The following is an 18902-nucleotide window of genomic DNA, read 5'->3' as shown; positions in this document are numbered from 1 at the left end:
TGACAAATTTGAAGTTTCTATAGCAGAAATGTAATGCGGATGGTTCCCCAAAATGCTCTTCACAAGTCAAATTAAAAATCAGTTCACTAAATTATTGACTTTTAGGTGTTTTACTTATGTTATAGCGTTATTCTGAATTTCATTGAATGTTAAGAAAATGAATAGAATATGCTGTTAAGAAAAATACCTTCTGAAACTGTACAGTAATGTAACACTGTATTGCGTTTTAATAATAAAATTTTATTTTTATTGCATCTTGGATTATGGTTTTATTTAACAGTTGAAGAGAATCTAATGCACGATGTTTGGATTAGAGTTCTCAACGGGTCGGGCCAGCCCGACAAACCCGACGGGACCCGCGAATTCGGGCCGGGTTCGGGTCAAAAATATAAGCAACTGAGTCGGGTCGGGTCGGACCTCGGGCTTAATCTTTTACGCTCCGCGAAAAAAAGTATTAATCATCACTGCTGTTCACCGTAAAGAAAGTCTGGTCTGGCTGCTGCAACATGCATCACAGAGAGGGGCGGGGGATCGCAATAAGCTCCGGGGTGGATCAGCAACGGATCCAGACCGGAGCTGCCGGCTTCAGAGCGGATCCGTTGCAGATCCGCTTCAGAGCAGATCCGTTGCGGATCCGCCCCAGAGCTTATTGCTATCACTGGGTGCACGCCTGTTGCCTGGAGAAGAAGAGATGGAGAAAAGTAAACTTGCCGCAGGTGAATTCATTTTTAGGCATATTTATATAGCCTATAAAGTTTATTGTTTCAGTTGTTTGTATTGTTATAAGGCGTGAACATTAAAGCTTGGTTTGAATTTCCGTCTGCTGGTCATGATAATAGCCTAACGTTACGTGTATGAGAAAAAAAAGGCAAGGGGGGGGGGGTCGGCGGCGTCGGGCCTCGGGTCGGGTTCGGACAGATAATTCACGTTGATGTGTCGGGTTACATCGGGTCCGGGCTTTAAAAGCCACGGGCCGGGTCGGGTCGGGTTGTAATTTTCAGGCCCGTTGAGAACTCTAGTTTGGATTAAAAGCAAGCCTGGTCTTATTTAAAGCACTTTACAATAGGCATCAGCAAAGATGCAAATTTAAAAAACAAAATTAACTATTTCTTTTTTACAACAACATAATGTATTGTTAAATATTTACAGATTTTTGCTGGAAACTCGAGATGGCAGCAAAAAGATGTAATTATTTCAAAACACAATATATTGTTGTTAAACAGATTCTACAATAACATATTGTATTGTGAGGAATTTACTGATATTACCTGGCAACTCTAGTTGCCAGGTAATATCTGTAATTTGAAAAGAAAACAAGATAATGTTGTAAACTGTTGTAGAATAAAGTGTTGTTTTAATATAAAAACCTAATACTTAGCTGTAATTTATGTACAACAATAACCTGTAAACGAAATCCAGTATTATACTGTAATTTGTTTTTACAGTTATTAAAAGCAAATTCACAAGACTTTACAAGATTTTACTAGCAACTTTTTTCCCAGGTACTTACTGTAAAATCTACAGGCAAATTCGTTACAGTGTAGTTTCAAGAAATAACTTTAAAAACATTTTAGCACTAATAGACCCAGTTTTACTGTCTTACACATATTTACTATTAAAAAAATATTAATAAACAAATCTTAATAATAATTTAAAAGCTGAGCACATTATTCAAATTTTGCAAAGAATTTCTATGATAAATTTGTCTTAAATCCACATAGTCCTGTGTTGTTTTTGGTACTATTTATCAAATGGCTATCTTTGGCAAGAGATATTTTTTTATTTAATAAAGGATCGCTGAATACGTGTGTTGCATTCAATGTTTCTCATTCTAAAAGGAATTGAATTGCATCCTGTGCTGTAGTTGAGTAAACAAAACAAAAAATAATAATAAACACGTTTGTGAAGATTTTCTTCAAGTCCACAAGTACACTTTTCTTACCATTTCTGCTAAACAATATAATATTGAAAAACTGGGACCTGTGGGCAGTCCCATAAATTGCAGTGACAGCTGTGGGAAACCACATTATTTTACAATTCAATGAATGTGGATACAAGTACTATTCAAGTGCTGTATTCATGATTGAGGCAGACAGAAGTTCAGAATAAGAAAAAAAATCATGTTTCTAAAGAAAATGACTCCCTGCACTTCTATAAAAGCCTTTATAAAAAGAAAAAAATAATGCAATAGCAAATGCTTTCTAGAACAAATCTCTAGAAGAAAATCATCTTAAAAACAGAAAAAGAAAAAATATATAGCAGAGTAGAAGTGTATAGAAGCAATGCAAATGTTGTGTATGTGGAGTAAACAAACACACTCACTTCTTTACAGCAATGCCATAAAATAAATACCTTTTATTATCTAAAGAACCTTTTTGGAAACAAAAAGGATCTTTAAATGTTAATTTTTTTTATGGAACCATTCAGCCAAAAATGTTTCTTTTATGGCACCTTTATTTTTAAGAGTGCATGTTTTTGTTAATGTTAATATGGAGCATCATCCACTAAGATGTCGGGTTAGGTCAGCTTGGCAGAACCCTACATGGCTCAGCGTTCCTTAAAGCAAAGCCTCATCATACTTCAAACAGCTCCAGTGATTCAGAGAGATCTCTGGAGTCTTCTGGCTCTTTCTCTCCTCTCTGTCCTTTGCCATATCTTATCAAAATGCTGCTTTCGAGAACTAAACCCTGTCTGATGCAGAAAGCACAGGCCAAACACTGTGTCTCATGTGGCCGGGTGCCAAGCCCCAGTAACACGGACAGAAGTGGCAGAGGAATTTGTCACTGTGACTCTCTAGTGTAGAATTATCCTGCCAACTTCGCTCTCCTTCTATAGACTCCAGGCTATTCTTTACTGCATGTACAGCATGAATCACAGTCTTCGGTGCATGTCGGCGACTTCAACGTGCAATGCAAAGAAACTAAATCTAAATAGAATCCTTTTCATCGATTGTCCAAAAACACATTATCTCTAAAACATACACAATACAATTAAAATAGCAATGCCAGTGCGACAAACAAATCTGTATCGCTGTACAAAAATGCTAAAATTATTGCCAACTTACAATGAATTCCTATATGGCTTATGCTGTGGTGAGAAAAAGTGTTGGCCCCCTCCAGATTTCTTATGTTATTCCATATTTGTCACACTTTAATGTTTCAGATTGTAATGGTTTTGTTCTGTGTTTACTTGTGTTCTGTGTATTTTTGTATTTTGGACTTTTATTTTGATACCCTGCTCTGTTCTGACTTTTATTTTGATATTCATCATGCCATGTCACAGTTCACACTTCCTGTCTGTCTGTATATAAGTCACTTCCTGTTCACCTGTTCCTGGCTGAATATTATACATAGTAAGCCCAACCTGTTACCTGTCTGATTCTGATATCTGTTGATCTGTTAAACCTGTTACCTGTATCTGTTCCTGTTTTTTGACCATTGCCTGTATTTTGGATTCTGCCTGTTTTGCTGCCTGCCTTGAACCTTTGCCTGTACTTGGATTCTGTTTGTGGATTACCCTGTTTGGATTTGGTTGCTGGCCCTTTATGGGATTTTACTTAATAAACACCTTTTGCATATGGATTCACACTTTCTCCGCTTTCATTAAAGCACACCCAGTTACAGAATATTCAGCCATAACCCGGAATCCAGCAAAGGTCAGTAATCTCCCACCAGCACCATGAAACCTGTTTATGCCCTGCTAGAACTCCGTCAGAACCACCGTCCGATTGAAGATTATGTGAATGATTTTTTGGACTTGAGTTACCAGGTACATTTTGATGATATTACTCTTAAGAATTTTTTTCTATAATGCTTTGGACGAATGGTTGCGTTTATGTATGCCCCATGATATGTCTGCCTGGTCCCTGGAGAGTTATATTGACTTTGCCCTGCTGTTGTGTGGTTCTCCGTTCACTGTGGGTGTGGTGGATAATGAACCTGGGAATATTCACCACACACCCAGCCATGTCCTGCCTGTTCTACCCACACCTGTACAAACCATGCCTGTTCACAAAATGGCCGCCACCATGCCTGATCACAAAATGGCTGCCATCCTGCCTGTGCCTAAAATGGCCGCCATCCTGCCTGTTCCCAAAATGGCTGCCATCCTGCCTGTCTCTGCACCTGTTTGTGAGAGAGTTACCGTCATCCCTGCACCTGTATTTCAGAGAGCCATCGTCACCACCACACCAGCACTTAGGAGGGCTACCGTTCACCCTGCACCTGTCATCAAGATGGCCGCCCTGCCTGAACCGACGACCACAGAGGTATGTTTCATTGACTTAATACTCCCTGAATTTGCAATAGCCCTGTGGTGCGTCTGGTCTGCCTTCTGCTTTGTTGTTCCCGAGGTTCCTCAAGGCCCTGAATCAGATTCATCTGATCTGCCCGTCTCATCTGATCTGCCCGTCTCATCTGATCTGCCCGACTCACCTGATCTGCTCGACTCACCTGATCTGCCCGACTCACCTGATCTGCTCGACTCACCTGATCTGCCCGACTCACCTGATCTGCCCGACTCACCTGATCTGCCCGACTCACCTGATCTGCCCGACTCACCTGATCTGCCCGACTCACCTGATCCGCCCGATTCACCTGATTCACCTGATCCGCCCGACTCCTCTGATTCATCTAATCCATCTGATTCATCTGATTCGTCTGTCCTGCCCGACTCATCTGATTCGTCTGAGCTGCCCGACTCATCTGATCTGCCTGTCCTGCCTGATTCGTCTGTCCTGCCTGATTCGCCTGACCCGCCTGATTCACCTGTCCTGTCTGAATCATCTAATTCATCTGACTCGCCTGATTCATCTGACTCGCTCGCTTCATCGGATTCGTCTGTCCTGCCTGATTCACCTGTCCCATCTGATTCGTCTGACTCACCTGATTCACATGATTTGTCTGGTCCACCACCTGGGACTTCGCCACCCTGGGCTTTGGAAGCTTTTCCAAGTTTTTTTTGGGGGGGGGTAGTACCCGGACACAGGAAGGAGGCAGAGGACGCTGAGGCAGAGACCGAAGTGGACTCTGATCCTTCCTCTCCTTGTGTTCCAGGGCTATTCCTACCCAATGCTCAAGCTCCATGTCTGCCCAATAATTCTGGTCCTAGCCTGCCCCATGACCCTGGTCCTAGCCTGCCCCATGACCCAGGTCCTAGCCTGCCCCATGACCCAGGTCCTAGCCTGCCACATGACAAAGGTCCTAGCCTGCCCCATGACCCAGGTCCTAGCCTGCCCCATGACCCAGGTCCTAGCCTGCCCCATGACCCAGGTCCTAGCCTGCCCCATGACCCAGGTCCTAGCCTGCCCCATGACCCAGGTCCTAGCCTGCCCCATGACCCAGGTCCTAGCCTGCCCCATGACCCTGGTCCTAGCCTGCCCCATGACCCAGGTCCTAGCCTGCCCCATGACCCAGGTCCTAGCCTGCCCCATGACCCAGGCCCGCATCTGCCACATGACCCAGGCCCGCATATGCCCAATGACCCAGGCCCGCATCTGCCTCATGTCCTGGGTCATATGGCCAGTATGGTCCAGGAACCTCTCCTGAACTGCCCTGCCTTTGCCAAGAGGTCCTGGCCCGCCCGCCCACCCTCTATTGGACGGTATGTTTTGTTTGTTGGGCTCCGGGAGTCGCCCTTTAGAGGGGGGGTTCTGTAATGGTTTTGTTCTGTGTTTTCTTGTGTTCTGTGTATTTTTGTATTTTGGACTTTTATTTTGATACCCTGCTCTGTTCTGACTTTTATTTTGATATTCATCATGCCATGTCACAGTTCACACTTCCTGTCTGTCTGTATATAAGTCACTTCCTGTTCACCTGTTTCTGGCTGAATATTATACATAGTAAGCCCAACCTGTTACCTGTCTGATTCTGATATCTGTTGATCTGTTAAACCTGTTACCTGTATCTGTTCCTGTTTTTTGACCATTGCCTGTATTTTGGATTCTGCCTGTTTTGCTGCCTGCCTTGAACCTTTGCCTGTACTTGGATTCTGTTTGTGGATTACCCTGTTTGGATTTGGTTGCTGGCCCTTTATGGGATTTTACTTAATAAACACCTTTTGCATATGGATTCACACTTTCTCCGCTTTCATTAAAGCACACCCAGTTACACAGATCGCCAAACAAATATTTATTCTATTAATAGTCGCAATTGTAATATTTATTTATTGCATATTTTGACTTCTTTTATGTATGTCAACATTTTAAACAATGATAAAACATATCAACAAGTAAAATAAAATAAATAAAACATAGTTTTGAGTAGATAAATATCAAAAAGTAGCCCTCCAGACTTTTTGCTGTTTTATTCATTGTGGTAGCCCTTGCTCACAAAAAGGTTGGAGACCCCTGCACTAACTGCTTCAAGCTAAACTATTGTAGGTCTCTTAAAAACTTCATCAAACTTCATGCATACTTTGATCAAAAAGATTTGTGCCGTTTCCAGGCAGAATGTTAAAGAACGCGCCACACACATCTCCTGGAAATCCTGTATAATTCAAACAATCAGAGGACGACTTCGAAGCTGGGTAGCTGATGTGAGTCAGAAATCATCGTTTAGCTATAATTAATGTTGAGCTGAAAATAACCTCAAAAATGTTTCAGACACAAGCTAACTGTTCTGCAAGCCCTATCATTTTAAAAGAGGACGTCTGTTGCATGTATGTACTCGTATATTTGACGATTTAAGGCAAGGGCAACAACACACAAATAGGCTCATCCCTGATATACAAGACTACTGTACATATACAGTATATACACACACACAAATATTTAAGCAATATCGCTCGAGTAGGAGTGTGATTCCGGCACTCGGCCTGCGGCCTCGTGCCTCTGGCCTAATCACAGCCGTGATGATATAGAGCTATATCACACGACTCCGAGAGCGATATTGCTTTTATACAACAGTTCGACGGCACACGTTTGAAAAAAGAAAACTAGAAAACAACAACGGAGTTATTTTAAAAGCCTCTTTGTTTGAGAACTACTTCTTCCGCCACGGATTTGAGGGCGGCCAGAATGACAGGTAAAACTTTCGGCTGCTTTGAAGCTCATAACAACTCAATGGACAGAAAAGCTGTTACTTTATATTACCGTTTCTTGATCACAAAGTGTAGTTTTAAGATTAGTTCAGTCGAGAATGTATATGTATTATATTTAAATCTGCAGTCGATTAGTAAAGATAGCGCCTGTTTGAACGTTTGCTTAGTGAGATTCGGTACGAATGAGAACCAAAGCATGAGCGGACATCAGTGTTCACTCGCCCCGCTGACCACCGCCCTCTCTGGGCTACATTTCTGAAAGAGATACCCTGGCTCTCATGTTGGCCTTGTTTGTTTATGATCGTCAAAATGAGATCAAATCAGCAGTATTTGGTGTCATGATCAAACTATTACTTGTTTTTTAATTCATATTTAGTGTCTTTTGTGTTGTTATTGTTTTGGCGCGAGGTAAAAGTTAATAAAACTATTTGTATAACGTTACTATTGCGTTCTCATTTATTCTTAACGTGATACGAGCACTCGATTATTATTATTAAACTTTGTTCTTGTCAGTACTATATAAAACTGTTTTTTATAAGTGTCAGAGAGATGTTTTTGCATGCTGCTTATAAATATATCAGTGGCGATATCTCATAACATGTTTTAATAGTCACGTCGCGATTAAATAAATGATCAATGTCCACATTTAAAAGCTGCGGTGCTTACCTGCTGTTCCACAGTGTTTTCGCGTTCTGATAAGAAATATAGCTCCAGAAAAAAAACGAGTGTTTATATTCCTCTTTCCAAGTGTTAATCATCCACACGATGTGACAAGACATTACTCCCATTAACTGTAACGTAACATCCAAGAGCGCTGATCTTTGACGGAATAATACTTCTGATTGGGGATTCAGACTGATTTATGAGCCAACAAATGAGACACACGGAGCGTGATTCAAACAGCGCGTCTGTGTTTTTCCATTCAGAGATGAGCCTGCTTAGGACCTCCATTCACTAGGTGGCGGAATAATACGAAAGGTGAAGAGGTTACAGTGCTGTTATCAGCACAATATCGTATGGCTCTTAGCCAATCAGATTCGAGAACCAGAAAGAACTGTTGTATAAATACACTATATATAACAACAGTGCACTAATGACCTTAAGATAAAAGAGAAAATGAAAGTACCAGCCTGTTGGCAATAAAATAAAAAATAGATAGTGGGGCATGCATGTTTATTAAGAATCAGTCAGTCTTCATCAGCATCACAGTGAATTATTATTGGATGGGGGAAGTATTGCAAAACCTGAACACAAAACATCAAGCAAGTGCTGTTGAAAACATGACTGTTTAACAATGTGAATTATGCAGAACACTAAAGTGCACTGCACTGCTCGAGATGGGATCGATGTGGCGATCGCTTGTTATTTCTAAAGTGTCCAGTTGGGGTGTGGGGACGTTGAGCTCAGATACGCAGGAAAAAAATGCACAGTGGTGTTTTTACATAAAAAATCTGAAAAGCAGAAACGCTATCGGAGAACAATTTTTCAAGTTGGTAAATATTGCAAGAGGTCATTTGACAATGAGACATTGTTGGGCCTGGGGCTGTAGTCATGTGGCCAATTGGGTCACTAAAGTTGCACATTGGTTCAGTAGCTCTGCGTTGTCACTACATCTTACATCTGTTAATCTTGTATGTGAATATTTAGACATTTATGAAGGAGTTTGAAATCGTACAGGGGACAGAATCTAGCTGAAACTATGCATGGGTAAAGTATTTTATAAATATAATTGGTTATATACTGAATTAATACATTTATATAAATTACAGGATCTGGAATCATGCACTGCTTACGATAAGAGATGTTCAATGAGTTATGAAATCTGTGTTTACTGTACGAGCAGCCAGGGATGGGAAAAATGTCTAACCATGCATTTGTGACATCACATACAAACACAAGCAATATGAATAGATGAATACTAAAGAACAACAAATTACAGTTTATGACCACACACGCACACCAGACAGAGACAGACTTACACAGCGGAGAAACGGACTGGAAACATTAACAGTGACAAACGGGAGACTCCAGTCCCCGCTGAGCTGATAATGTTGCTTCTTCTGAGTTGTTAATAAGAGTAATCTGCATGAGTCCTGAATTCACCCACCATGAAGTCACAGACAGGCCTGCTTTAATGTGCACCCAAGTGCTCCAGCATGCAAACTACACAAAATCTCATCCTTAGACAATACTTTATCCAAGACATTCCCAAAAAACGTTGACTACATATGTCCATCAATGTCCACATTGCTCTTCTAAGCTTTATAAGAGTAGAAAACAGGGTCCATGACTTTTAAGCCCTAAAAGTGCATTCATCTTTCATAGAAGTAATCCACAGAGGGTTAATAAAGACCTTCTGAGGCTAATCAATGCGATTGAGATGGGGTAATAATACTTTTTTGCTAAACTATCCCTTTAACAAGAGAAACTTCATGTAACCATATGAGGGACAGGTATAATTATAGTATTGCTTAAACTTATTATTTTTGACCTATTTTTTAGGACCCTCTAGGTTTTTTTGGATTGTGACATTATTTTTTATCAAAATTAACCACCACCCTGCCATTCACATTACCCCCAAAAAGTACAAAATAACATTATATTATTTACATATGTACACTACCGTTCAAAAGTTTCACAACATTTACTTTTTTTTTATATATTTTTCCACATTTATAATAATAGTAAACTAATTAAAACTATGGAATAACACAAATATAAATATAGGAAATATGTTGTGACTAAAACACCTAAAATAAATTGGTTTAATTGATGTAAAAGTATTGTTCATTGTTAGTTCATGTTAGCTAATGTGTCAACTAATTGTTAACAAATGCAACCTTATTGTAAAGTGTTCCCAATAAATCAAAACTCTTTTATATTTTAGCATCTGCAATGTAGTGACTATTTGCCTAAAATTTTCTAAATTGTACTTTTTTTAGGAGGATCTATTCTGGGCACTTTTGGCTGCTGTTTCTTCATTATCTGGCCTAAGTCATTGCATTGGCATTTTAGTTTTGTAATGAAATTTTTTTTTAAGTTAGCACAATTATAGTTTTGTCTACAAAAGTAAAACATTTAAACGTATACCTTTACATTAAAATACTTTTTAAGATTATAAAAACATTTCTTATCTTTTGAACAGTAGTGTATATTAATGCATACATATTACTGGTATTTTTGTAATTCCATAACGAATGTTGTAATAAACAATGTGGACTTTTAGATAAAAAGGAATAAAAGCTATGCTGTTACAATTATAAGCAGGGGATTATCAGGGGCTATATTTTAATGATCTAAGCGGATTGTCTAAACGGGCGTGTCCGAATCCACTTTTGCTAATTTAAACATGGGTAAAATGGTTTATGCGCCAAGCGCCAAGTCTATAAGGGTTGTTCCTATTCTCGTAATGAGTAATGGGTGCATTTTGGCCGTAACATGCAAAAAACCAAAGTCTCAGCTTCTCATCCCCTTTAAAAGCCAGTTGCGCTCACACCATGCCGTAAACTGAAAAAGCGGAGGAACCAGAGGAAGAAGATCACCGGTTTAAGACTGATGTTAAAAAATTGCATTGTTTTTATTTGTGTTAAAATTGTACATTTTTTTATTAAAACCTTTAAAAGTTGTTTTCTTTCATTCATGGAAGTAAAATTAGCAGGCTTTTAATGGTTGTAAATGAAAGGATAGCCTAGATGATCAGTGTTATCTCAAAACATTATTTACAAATATGCCAGAAAAGGTTGGTACTCTAAAAATACTTTATTTGTAAAAATCAGGCGATAAAGAATTTACAAACGTGTAGAGACATTTCAGCACTCGGACAGCGCCGTGAGTGTTTAAAAGCATTGCTTAAAAAAGGTTCTCATATCCACAGGTACAAAGTCATCATATACAATAAATCTGTGGGGTAGCATTAAAAAAACATTTAAATATAGATGAAATGTTTGCATTTGTTTAAACCAAAACATTTAATTACTTACCAGGCTACAAGTAAAGCAGTTCTTTACGCCTTCTAAAGAGACTCAATAATCTTTTACAATTAATTCTACCACCTTAACTAGATTGTCCAAAAAAAAACAAATTTTGCTGCACAAAAGGCCATGAGATGCATCTCGGAGAATAATGCGTACGCGCTTCACACCCCGAGCGGGGATGCGCGCCACACGGCCGAATTGAGAAAGACGTGGTCCGGACCGTCACTGTCTGGAGGATAACTAGCCAGTTGATAAAACATCTCGGAGAACATCTTTCATCGTTCGCCTGACGTTCTACAACATCTGCATTAGTTTGTGTTTATCAACCCTTTAGTTTCACTTTATCATGCAGCTATTCCCATTAGAGGTACTGTTAAAAACATTTAATTCATTAATAATCTAGTATGTGTTCATTTTCTGTCATAGTTTCTTCAAAATTAAGTTTTATTTGAGTGTTTTAAATAAAAATATTTAAATTTTCATCATGATGCATACGTCCCTCCCCTTTGATTGCCACGCCCCATGCCCCGCCCACTCACCAACTCTACCACATTAACTAACAAATATTCTGCAGGAAACCCTGCTGTCCATGTGTGTAATAAGCAAACGTGCGTTGTCCTCCCGTTCATAGGTGCATATTACTAATGCGATCTTTAAATATCAAAAACGATAGATAAACGTAGTCTATTTTAGTTGCGTCAAAATAGCAACGCGCCAACAATGCCCCTGAACACACCTCGTTTTCAGACCAGAACACCCATGAGTGCATTTTCTATTTATACGTGTCGCTAAACATGAAAATGAAACGTCTCGATCGCCCCCCAGTGACTGGTCCTAGTATAGGTCATAAACCCTGCCTCCCCATGTTATTCAATGGGACTTGAGACCAACTAAACAATTTAATTACACTTCAATTATCTTTTTTCTGAAGTTGGTTTCTGTCATTTACTGTAGTTTTTATCCCGCTGATGTCAATTCAAGTGTTTGTTTTTAAAATATGTTTTTTTTAGTAAGTTATTTAATGCTTTAAAAACGGTGGTGTGACGTCGTGATTGACAGCTGTTATATGCGCATTCTGCGAGGGCGTGACCTTGATTTCGTGGCTTTACTTTCTGCTCACTACTGCTCAGGACTGGTCCCAAAATCGCTACTGCGCAGACTCAAGACCCAAGATGTCAGCGCCGTATTGGGACACTGGTGACTTCACTTTTCACCAATGGAAGAGAGCGAGCAGGCGCCATCCATCTTTTTTTACAGTCTATGGTTCAAACTAGAAAAGACATAGGGCCCCAAAGTCTGGTCATGTGCTATTGGGATGGTTAAAATAAATCTACCACACAAAACAAAACATCTCTAAATATCTAAGGGCACCCTGTCCGGTTGAGCTCTCGATTACTGTTCTTATCTACCACACAATCATCTCCAAACATCTCAGGGTGAGCTTTTGACTGCATCATCATGAGTCATGACAGGTCTTCCCTTTTGCCACCAAAGCTCTCTGTTCCTCACGAGCCAACTTGTGACAATTCTCGCCGCTTTCAGTGAGTTATTTTTAATGCACTATTCTGCAATCCTGAATGCCCTTGAGCAAAAGCTGCCAATGTAGCAAAACTACTTGCAATGACAAAGGAGAAAACCTCCTCTGAGAATTTCCTTTAAAGTGTTTAAGACAGGTCGGTGGGATGGAAAAACAATGACGCAATGGCACAAAGAGCGGGTAATGTAACTACCTGACAAATGCAAAATATGCATGCAAACACAATTAAGAGTATATGAATTACCACCATTACCCTAGATTTAAATAACATCCACTACGTCAGAGGAAAACAAGCCCTACTGAACTAAAAGCTCAAAGTCAGCACGGGGGTCTCACGCCATGCCGGCTAAATTTATCACGGTCTGATTATCCTACACAGCTGAACCATCCAGAAACCTGCTCATAACAACAATCCTTCAATCTAAAAAAAAAAAAAAATTATACTTGTACACCCTGTATGAATTTAGCACCTATACCCACTTAAAGTACTGTATGTCGCTCCAGGATAAATGGGTACTGATTCATCTATACATTGCCACTGCAAAAGGTCATCTTATTTCCTCTAATGGCATTTTCCATCTCAAAATGGGCCCGAAGGCCTAAAAGAAACCTGCAAGATCTAGTTCATTGAGAAGAAAAGGCTTTGAAGGGTTCTTAAAAGACTACTTACCGGAGTTGCTGAAAGTGGTGGATCTCAGGACATAAATGGAGAGATTTGACAGATGAAGAGGGGAAGAGAGCGCAGCTGTGTCACTGTGCGGATCAGTTCATCAGCCTTTAGACTTCTTTCCAGGTTGATAACCGGCCCATTCTGCAGGCATAAGGGCAAATTAAAACAACACACTGCATCATAGTGATGTTTTGTCAGTCATGCGAGGCCGCCATACGTCGCACCTTCCCCACATCAGGGTCCCGTGTACTCATAAGGGGTTTGCCTCAAATTAACGGGTGAGAAAACACAGGCCATATGCGTGCTGATTTACTTATCACATGGTTAAGTGAATCCTTGATAAAGAACATCTGACAATTGGAGGTCAAATGGATTAACGTGTTAAGTCTGTAAAAATTAAGTGGGGTTTTGACCAGATGTCCTCTATGCCCTAATATATTACAGATATTTTTGGACATATATATCTCTGAGAAATTCAGAAATGTCTTTATGTAGTATTCATGCAATTATAAAGTCGCTAACCAGATAGGGATCCCAAAAGTCTCTTGGGTTTTCTCTTCCAGGTCATGTGACCACGTGCCGTCACACTTCTAGAAGACTTGGGAGAACTGTGTCTGTCCAGTGTACCTCACCTTTCAATAAGACGCAAGCATGTGAGGTAACGTTCAAAAATGTAAAGATTCACACATTGTGTTTTGAATGAAAAACTGATGCATTACCTGAGCAAATCCTCACTCTGTAAAAGAGCTTGTGTTGCTTCTCAAACCAAGATTCTGCAAGAAATAAAGAGAATAAGAAATAAACATTTGCATATTTATTTTTATACAATTTTTTGATAGTTTTACTAATGGAAAATTTTAGCTTTATGGATGTGACATTTGCAGTCAAAACTTGTAAAATAATTTCTCAGAGAATAGAGCTATCACAATTATGAAATTTGGCTGACGGTTAATTGTCTAATAAATTGTGCCGATTAATTGGCTGTTTTAGGAATTTGATGATGACATTTAATTGTCTGTTTTATTGCTTTGATATTTAATTCTCATACATTTTGTTTGTTCATTGAATTATTTTATTTAATTAAATCTTTTGCAAGGTTTACCTGGCATTAAATATTAAAGCAACACTATGTAGTTTTTTAACCTTTAAATAATGTCTCTAAAATTATTTCAGTGATAGAATGACTTTTAACTTGACAAATTGTATTGTTGCTGCAACCTGAGCAGCCTCCTAGCTGCTACAAGCACACTCTGAAAGTGGCGTTGGAGGGTAGGAAACACAGCCCCGCCCCTCCCCCTGCCTGCAGAAGAGTGTCTGATACCAGGCACTGTTGCGCTTTTTAACCACATGGGGGAGCTGTAAGTCATTTTTACATGGAAACTACATAGTGTTGCTTTAATACACATAATACATATTTAAAAGTAATAATTTAATGAATATATCTTTCAAAAACTGAAAATTCTTCATAAGAAACTACATAGTGTTGCTTTAATACACATAATACATATTTAAAAGTAATAATTTAATGAATATATCTTTCAAAAACTGAAAATTCTTCATAAGAAATTAACACAATAGTGTCTGAAAAATAACTGAAAATAAAAATGCAAGCAGACTATACCAGAACAGGCCTTAAATAGTAGCCAATCCTACTAAGATCATATTAGTACTGGACCACATGTCTGTAGTAGCTGCAAAAAAATCTATTCCTTACAGATCCTTAAAGCAACACTATGTAGTTTTTTACCTTTAAATAATGTCTCTAAAATTATTTCAGTGATAGAACAACTTTTAACTGGACAAACTGTACTGTTGCTGCAACCTGAGCAGCCTCCTAGCTGCTACAAGCACACTCTGAAAGTGGCGGTGGAGGGTAGGAAACACAGCCCCGCCCCTCCCCCTGCCTGCAGAAGAGTGTCTGATACCAGGCACTGTTGTGCTTTTCAACCACATGGGGGAGCTGTAAGTCATTTTTACATGGAAACTACATAGTGTTGCTTTAAGAATAGCATCCTCCCACCCCTTAATTTGGAATTGTTGTTTTGAAAATGTATGTTTTTACCTGGCAGTTCATACTGCTTATCAAAGTTTTGCAGCATTTCTTGACATGCGTTTTTCATTTATACAGGCGCTGTGCAGCTCCCCCTTGTGTTTTTTAAAGAGATGTGCAATCATTGCGGTGATCTAAAATCATTGCAATGAGGTCAAACAATCGCAATGAGACAATTATTTGATCATTGTGACAGCCCTATCAGAGAACATTTATTACCAATATATTTCCGCTGTCCTTACAAAATCTTTAAAAACTGTAATAGAGACTTTTTATGGGTGTTTAAACCATAAAATATTTACAACTGAGATATCAGTATGGTTAAAAACTTTACTTTCCATGATTAGACATTTGCATGGAATTGTGATTCATGTGTCACTGTTTCAATTTCATTTTATTTGTATAACACCTTTCACAATACATATTGCTCCAGTCAATTTTCATCCTTTGTTTAACATAGACAGAACGCTGCAAAAAACATTAATTACAAAACACATTATTACAATGAGGATCATTTCTTACATCTGTGACTGCACCGTCAAATCCAGACTTCAAGCAATGATAAATTCCTTCAAACAGACAAAAATACATTCATTAGCGTAGGTAAATAAACATTTTAGTGTAAATAGATCTTGTTGTTCTTTTTATTTATCGGGATATTATTGAGTCAAACACATTTGTCACAATCTGTTCAGTGAAAATTTTTATTGAATATGTGGCATCTATTCAAACAAATCAAAAAACCATTTCTTTATTTGTTTACTTTATAAAAGTTTTATCTGTTCTTAAAGGGATAGTTAACTTTAAAATAAAAATTCTGTCATCATTTACTCATCCTCATGTTGTTTTAAACCTGTATGAATTTCTTTTTTCTGATAAACACAAAAGAAGATATTTTGAGAAATGATGGTAAACACATAGCAGATAGTAACTATTAACTCCCATAGTAGGAATAAAAAAATATACATTTAATGGGTACCGTCAACTGTGTGCTTACCATCATTTATCAAAATATTTTCTTCATCATTTATCACAATATTTTTCCTACTATGGAAGTCAATGGTCACTCTCTGCTGTGTGTTTACTATAATTTCTCAAAATATCTTCTTTTGTGTTCATCAGAAAAAAATATATATATTTTTACAGGTTTAGAACAACATGAGGATGAGTAAATGATGACAGATTTTTAATTTTAAGGTGAACTATACCTTTAATAACAAAATAAAATCACTGCTTCTGTCTTAAATTAAAAAACTATTTTTTAACTAGCTAGTCACATTTAGTGCAATAAAGTAACTCATATTATTGTACAGTAATCTCATATTATTATACTCAAAAAGTTTGATCCTTGACCTCTCAAAAAATACAGCTTGGAGTACTTAAGACAACACTGCCATCTATTGGCATAATAAGGCACTTGCTATTGCAGTACAATGTCAATAATTTTCTTAAGAGGGTAAAAACTTTAGGGCGGTTTCACTGACAGGGTTTAGATTAATCTTGTCCTTATTTATAATAGGATATTTATGTCATTTTTACAAACATACCTTACAAAACACATTACTGGTGTGCATCTAAAGACAAACGGCACTGATGTATTTTAAGATTTGTTAATGCCAGCTGTTTTTAAGATGCGCCTTTACCTCTAGAAGTAGGCTTAAACCCTGTCTGGGAAACCACCACATATAGACTTTAGTTATAACTTAAATTATGCATGTGCTAGGATATATCTTATATGAAAAATACTGCATTTGTCTTATAAGAAGAAAGACATGTCAAATATTTGCTTAAATATTTACCCAGCCTAAAAACCATTTAACCATTCGTCCGACGTATTTACAACCCCTTCATGAGAATGCAAATAAAACACCTCTTGTTTGCACCATCACAAAAGCTCCTCAAAAAAGACTTACGATCTCATCTCAAGTTTGACACAGAGCACAAGCTCCCAAGATGAAATTCTACAATGATGTCCACCGAAATTTAGTATGAGGGCTTGACACACAAATCACACTGTATTAATGTTTAATGATTTCTAAAAGCTTATTTTCCTTCCCACACAGCATCTCGCCCAACTGTTCTCCAAGGATCCCAGGTCCCATTTACAGATTATCACCTGACCCTCAGTCAAGGCCTGTTTTGCTGTGAACAACAGCACACATCAGCCAGATTAAAGCTTGCTCTCCTGAGCGAGTTGTGGTGACGGTGGAGATCAAAAGATCCATAAAATACATAAGTTATCTCTTTAAGACACACGGCCCAGTGAGCCGCACTAGACGCACCGCCACAAGTCACTTATTAAAATGACAGCATGCGGGTGATACAGTAAACAAGTCTCCCACTATGATGCAAGTACATATTTATTATGGTTTTTGCTTCCTACATACTCTGATTCAGTGGGACACGAACACATGGCAAATGTAGATACAGGGTTGTTTTTCCTATCGGCTTGATTTCAGATAAACAGCCTTTATAATCTATTTACAATTTCTCCTATACCGTAGCAGTCACTCAAATGTTTTTTTTTCTTTCATAAATGAAATATTAATAGGATCTAAACTATTTATATTGTGTGCATTAATAATGAATTGCGGCCCTTTCAACATTGTGCTTCAAAACGTAATATCATGCTCGAGAAGAAGAAAGCAGATATTTTTAGCTGGGGGATTACAAAATTAACTTTGCTAAATATTGTTAAAGCGCCTAATGTATTAATCAAATACGTAAATCTTTGTTGGCATTTAAAACTACAGGAGCAGAAAAAAGTGCTTTAAGCATTTCATTTTCTATGCTTTCATTTACTAATAAGTATATAAATAAACACAAAGACACTGGGAATTCAGGAATCAAATGACATTTTGATGGAGACGTTAAACGAAGAAAGACTTCCGCAGGGCTTTTAGAGAAAGTGCCGACTCTGAACTCCGTCATGGAAAAGTCGACTCGGTTCTGCCGGTGTGCAATTTCATTAGCGCTTACGCGGAGGCAGTCATTGATTTGCAAAGGAATCTGCAGGTCTAATCGATCAAACGCCTCAATAATTTTAACCAGGGATGTTGCTTTAATTTACAAGCCCACGACTATATTTATATGGGTTGCCCCACCTACCCCAGTGGTTCTCATACTGTAGGCTTTGCTTTAGGATCCCGTTTAAAATCTATTGCTGACAGCCTAACAATCGCATCATCGAATGCAAAAAAAGTATAAAGTAGTCTGGGTTGCCATGTCAATCATCATTAGGCATCGGCCTAATTTAACTCTCGAATACAACAAACACCAAAATCAGGGTTCCCACTCCTTAGTTAACTTCAAATTCAAGGACCTTTCAAGGACTTTCCAGATCCAATACCCTCAAATTCAAAGACTAAATGTGGGAACACATTTCAAGTGAGAGCAAGGTTACATCATGTTATCTTTTAAGATACATTGTTACAGTTCCCTTTCGAGGGAACTCACGCTGCGTCACTGTTGTGACACTTTGGGGACGCCTCCAGGGGTAAGTGCGTCAGAATGTGTATATTAAATTCAACCAATGGTGAGGCTTAACGACAAAGACAGGGTGACGCGGGAGCCAGGAAGTATATCACTATCTGAAATATTGCCAAAGACGGCGTTACAGGGACGCAGGAAGTA

General features: G+C 38.6%; 1 protein-coding gene across 9 annotated transcripts in view; it reads right to left on the bottom strand.

The window, feature by feature from the left end:
* Positions 1-18902, bottom strand: part of pcbp3 (poly(rC) binding protein 3) — a 92062-nt gene that overhangs the window by 51417 nt on the left and 21743 nt on the right. For all 9 annotated transcript variants that reach the window (XM_073854660.1, XM_073854665.1, XM_073854657.1 and 6 more), the window contains exons 2-5: positions 15792-15838; positions 13939-13992; positions 13742-13851; positions 13220-13360 (exon numbers count right to left, since the gene is read on the bottom strand). The gene's annotated coding sequence lies outside the window, so the exon portion shown is untranslated. The remainder of the gene's footprint in view (positions 1-13219; positions 13361-13741; positions 13852-13938; positions 13993-15791; positions 15839-18902) is intronic.

The sequence above is a fragment of the Misgurnus anguillicaudatus genome, chromosome 17, assembly GCF_027580225.2.
Source record: "Misgurnus anguillicaudatus chromosome 17, ASM2758022v2, whole genome shotgun sequence".
NCBI lineage: Eukaryota > Metazoa > Chordata > Actinopteri > Cypriniformes > Cobitidae > Misgurnus > Misgurnus anguillicaudatus.
Note: the sequence above shows the minus strand (reverse complement) of the source record. Positions and strands in the feature narration are given on the sequence as shown.